The sequence below is a fragment of the Rattus norvegicus genome, chromosome 7, assembly GCF_036323735.1.
Source record: "Rattus norvegicus strain BN/NHsdMcwi chromosome 7, GRCr8, whole genome shotgun sequence".
NCBI classification, from domain to species: Eukaryota; Metazoa; Chordata; class Mammalia; order Rodentia; family Muridae; genus Rattus; species Rattus norvegicus.
Genome location: NC_086025.1, coordinates 76,855,688 through 76,860,579, shown reverse-complemented (window position 1 = coordinate 76,860,579; position 4,892 = coordinate 76,855,688). Strand labels below are relative to the sequence as shown.

At 40.1% G+C, this 4,892-nt stretch overlaps 1 non-coding gene across 1 annotated transcript; it reads right to left on the bottom strand.

Moving 5' to 3' along the window:
- Positions 1-4,616: 4,616 nt before the first annotated feature.
- LOC120094049 (U6 spliceosomal RNA) lies at positions 4,617-4,723 on the bottom strand. The gene has a single exon (XR_005487725.1). It is a non-coding gene; the product is annotated as a U6 spliceosomal RNA (small nuclear RNA).
- Positions 4,724-4,892: the final 169 nt, after the last annotated feature.

Genomic DNA, 4,892 nt, shown 5'->3' with positions numbered 1-4,892 from the left:
AGGGCTTCCCCTTCCACTGGTGCTCTTACTAGGATATTCATTGCTACCTATGGGGTCAGAGTCCAGGGTCAGTCCATGTATAGTCTTTAGGTAGTGGCTTAGTCCCTGGAAGCTCTGGTTGCTTGGCATTGTTGTACTTTTGGGGTCTCGAGCCCCTTCAAGCTCTTCCAGTTCTTTCTCTGATTCCTTCAACGGGGGACCTATTCTCAGTTCAGTGGTTTGCTGCTGGCATTCGCCTCTGTATTTGCTGTATTATGGCTGTGTCTCTCAGGAGCGATCTACATCCGGCTCCTGTCGGTCTGCACTTCTTTGCTTCATCCATCTTGTCTAATTGGGTGGCTGTATATGTATGGGCCACATGTGGGGCAGGCTCCGGATGGGTGTTCCTTCAGTCTCTGTTTTAATCTTTGCCTCTCCCTTCCCTGCCAAGGGTATTCTTTTTCCTCATTTAAAGAAGGAGTGAAACATTCACATTTTGATCATCCGTCTTGAGTTTCGTTTGTTCTAGGGATCTAGGGTAATTCAAGCATTTGGGCTAAATGCCACTTATCAATGAGTGCATACCATGTATGTCTTTCTGTGATTGGGTTAGCTCACTCAGGATGATATTTTGCAGTTCCAACCATTTGCCTACGAATTTCATAAGCTCGTTGTTTTTGATAGCTGAGTAATTTCCCATTGTGTAGATGTACCACATTTTCTGGATCCATTCCTCTGTTGAAAGGCATCTGGGTTCTTTCCATTTTCTGGCTATTATAAATAAGGCTGCGATGAACATAGTGGAGCACGTGTCTCTTTTATATGTTGAGGCATCTTTTGGGTATATGCCCAAGAGAGGTATAGCTGGATCCTCAGGCAGTTCAATGTCCAATTTTCTGAGGAACCTCCAGACTGATTTCCAGAATGGTTTTACCAGTCTGCAATCCCACCAACAATGGAGGAGTGTTCCTCTTTCTCCACATCCTCGCCAGCATCTGCTGTCACCTGAGTTTTTGATCTTAGCCATTCTCACTGGTGTGAGGTGAAATCTCAGGGTTGTTTTGATTTGCATTTCCCTTATGACTAAAGATGTTGAACATTTCTTTAGGTGTTTCTCAGCCATTCGGCATTCCTCAGCTGTGAATTCTTTGTTTAGCTCTGAACCCCATTTTTTAATAGGGTTATTTGTTTCCCTGCGGTCTAACTTCTTGAGTTCTTTGTATATTTTGGATATAAGGCCTCTATCTGTTGTAGGATTGGTAAAGATCTTTTCCCAATCTGTTGGTTGCCGTTTTGTCCTAACCACCGTGTCCTTTGCCTTACAGAAGCTTTGCAGTTTTATGAGATCCCATTTGTCGATTCTTGATCTTAGAGCATAAGCTATTGGTGTTTTGTTCAGGAAATTTTTTCCAGTGCCCATGTGTTCCAGATGCTTCCCTAGTTTTTCTTCTATTAGTTTGAGTGTGTCTGGTTTGATGTGGAGGTCCTTGATCCACTTGGACTTAAGCTTTGTACAGGGTGATAAGCATGGATCGATCTGCATTCTTCTATATGTTGCCCTCCAGTTGAACCAGCACCATTTGCTGAAAAGGCTATCTTTTTTCCATTGGATGGTTTTGGCTCCTTTGTCAAAAATCAAGTGACCATAGGTGTGTGGGTTCATTTCTGGGTCTTCAATTCTATTCCATTGGTCTATCTGTCTATCTCTGTACCAATACCATGCAGTTTTTATCACTATTGCTCTGTAATACTGCTTGAGTTCAGGGATAGTGATTCCCCCTGAAGTCCTTTTATTGTTGAGGATAGCTTTAGCTATCCTGGGTTTTTTGTTATTCCAGATGAATTTGCAAATTGTTCTGTCTAACTCTTTGAAGAATTGGATTGGTATTTTGATGGGGATTGCATTGAATCTGTAGATTGCTTTTGGTAAAATGGCCATTTTTACTATATTAATCCTGCCAATCCATGAGCATGGGAGATCTTTCCATCTTCTGAGGTCTTCTTCAATTTCTTTCCTCAGTGTCTTGAAGTTCTTATTGTACAGATCTTTTACTTGCTTGGTTAAAGTCACACCGAGGTACTTTATATTATTTGGGTCTATTATGAAGGGTGTCGTTTCTCTAATTTCTTTCTCGGCTTGTTTCTCTTTTGTATAGAGGAAGGCAACTGATTTATTTGAGTTAATTTTATACCCAGCCACTTTGCTGAAGTTGTTTATCAGCTTTAGTAGTTCTCTGGTGGAACTTTTGGGATCACTTAAATATACTATCATGTCATCTGCAAATAGTGATATTTTGACTTCTTCTTTTCCGATCTGTATCCACTTGATCTCCTTTTGTTGTCTGATTGCTCTGGCTAGAACTTTAAGAACTATATTGAATAAGTAGGGAGAGAGTGGGCAGCCTTGTCTAGTCCCTGATTTTAGTGGGATTGCTTCAAGTTTCTCTCCATGTAGTTTAATGTTAGCAACTGGTTTGCTGTATATGGCTTTTACTATGTTTAGGTATGGGCCTTGAATTCCTATTCTTTCCAGGACTTTTATCATGAAGGGGTGTTGAATTTTGTCAAATGCTTTCTCAGCATCTAATGAAATGATCATGTGGTTCTGTTCTTTCAGTTTGTTTATATAATGGATCACGTTGATGGTTTTCCGTATATTAAACCATCCCTGCATGCCTGGGATGAAGCCTACTTGATCATGGTGGATGATTGTTTTGATGTGCTCTTGGATTCGGTTTGCCAGAATTTTATTGAGTATTTTTGCGTCGATATTCATAAGGGAAATTGGTCTGAAGTTCTCTTTCTTTGTTGTGTCTTTGTGTGGTTTAGGTATAAGAGTAATTGTGGCTTCGTAGAAGGAATTCGGTAGGGCTCCATCTGTTTCAATTTTGTGGAATAGTTTGGATAATATTGGTATGAGGTCTTCTATGAAGGTTCGATAGAATTCTGCACTAAACCCGTCTGGACCTGGGCTCTTTTTGGTTGGGAGACCTTTAATGACTGCTTCTATTTCCTTAGGAGTTATGGGGTTGTTTAACTGGTTTATCTGTTCCTGATTTAACATCGATACCTGGTATCTGTCTAGGAAATTGTCCATTTCCTGAAGATTTTCAAGTTTTGTTGAATATAGGTTTTTATAGTAAGATCTGATGATTTTTTGAATTTCCTCTGAATCTGTTGTTATGTCTCCCTTTTCATTTCTGATTTTGTTAATTTGGACGCACTCTCTGTGTCCTCTCGTTAGTCTGGCTAAGGGTTTATCTATCTTGTTGATTTTCTCAAAGAACCAACTTTTGGTTCTGTTGATTCTTTCTATGGTCCTTTTTGTTTCTACTTGGTTGATTTCAGCTCTGAGTTTGATTATTTCCTGCCTTCTACTCCTCCTGGGTGTATTTGCTTCTTTTTGTTCTAGAGCTTTTAGGTGTGCTGTCAAGCTCCTGACATATGCTCTTTCCTGTTTCTTTCTGCAGGCACTCAGCGCTATGAGTTTTCCTCTTAGCACAGCTTTCATTGTGTCCCATAAGTTTGGGTATGTTGTACCTTCATTTTCATTAAATTCTAAAAAGTTTTTAATTTCTTTCTTTATTTCTTCCTTAACCAGGTTATCATTGAGTAGAGCATTGTTCAATTTCCACGTATATGTGGGCATTCTTCCTTGATTGTTATTGAAGACCAGTTTTAGGCCGTGGTGGTCCGATAGCACGCATGGGATTATTTCTATCTTTCTGTACCTGTTGAGGCCCGTTTTTTGACCAATTATATGGTCAATTTTGGAGAAAGTACCATGAGGAGCTGAGAAGAAGGTATATCCTTTTGCTTTAGGATAGAATGTTCTATAAATATCCGTTAAGTCCATTTGGCTCATGACTTCTCTTAGTCTGTCGACATCACTGTTTAATTTCTGTTTCCATGATCTGTCCATTGATGAGAGTGGGGTGTTGAAATCTCCCACTATTATTGTGTGAGGTGCAATGTGTGTTTTGAGCTTTAGTAAGGTTTCTTTTACGTATGTAGGTGCCCTTGTATTTGGGGCATAGATATTTAGGATTGAGAGTTCATCTTGGTGGATTTTTCCTTTGATGAATATGAAGTGTCCTTCCTTATCTTTTTTGATGACTTTTAGTTGGAAATTGATTTTATTTGATATTAGAATGGCTACTCCAGCGTGCTTCTTCTGACCATTTGCTTGGAAAGTTGTTTTCCAGCCTTTCACTCTGAGGTAGTGTCTGTCTTTGTCTCTGAGGTGTGTTTCCTGTAGGCAGCAGAATGCAGGGTCCTCGTTGCGTATCCAGTTTGTTCATCTATTTCTTTTTATTGGGGAGTTGAGGCCATTGATATTGAGAGATATTAAGGAATAGTGATTATTGCTTCCCGTTATATTCATATTTGGATGTTAGGTTATGTTTGTGTGCTTTCATTCTCTTTGTTTTGTTGCCAAGACGATTAGTTTCTTGCTTCTTCTAGGGTATAGCTTGCCTCCTTATGTTGGGCTTTACCATTTATTATCCTTTGTAATGCTGGATTTGTAGAAACATATTGTGTTAATTTGGTTTTGTCATGGAATATCTTGGTTTCTCCATCAATGTTAATTGAGAGTTTTGCTGGATACAGTAACCTTGGCTGGCATTTGTGTTCTCAAAAATATGGAACGCTTCACGAATTTGCGTGTCATCCTTGCGCAGGGGCCATGCTAATCTTCTCTGTATCGTTCCAATTTTAGTATATGTGCTGCTGAAGTGAGCACTAACTTGAGTATTTCTTATTTACATTTCGATTGTTATTCCCCTTCCCGGTTTCCGGGTCAACATCCCCCTTCCCCCTCCCCCTCCCCTTCTACATGGGCTTCCCCTCCCCGTCCTCCCCCCATTACCACCTCCCCCCAACAATCATGTTCACTGGGGGTTCAGTCTTGG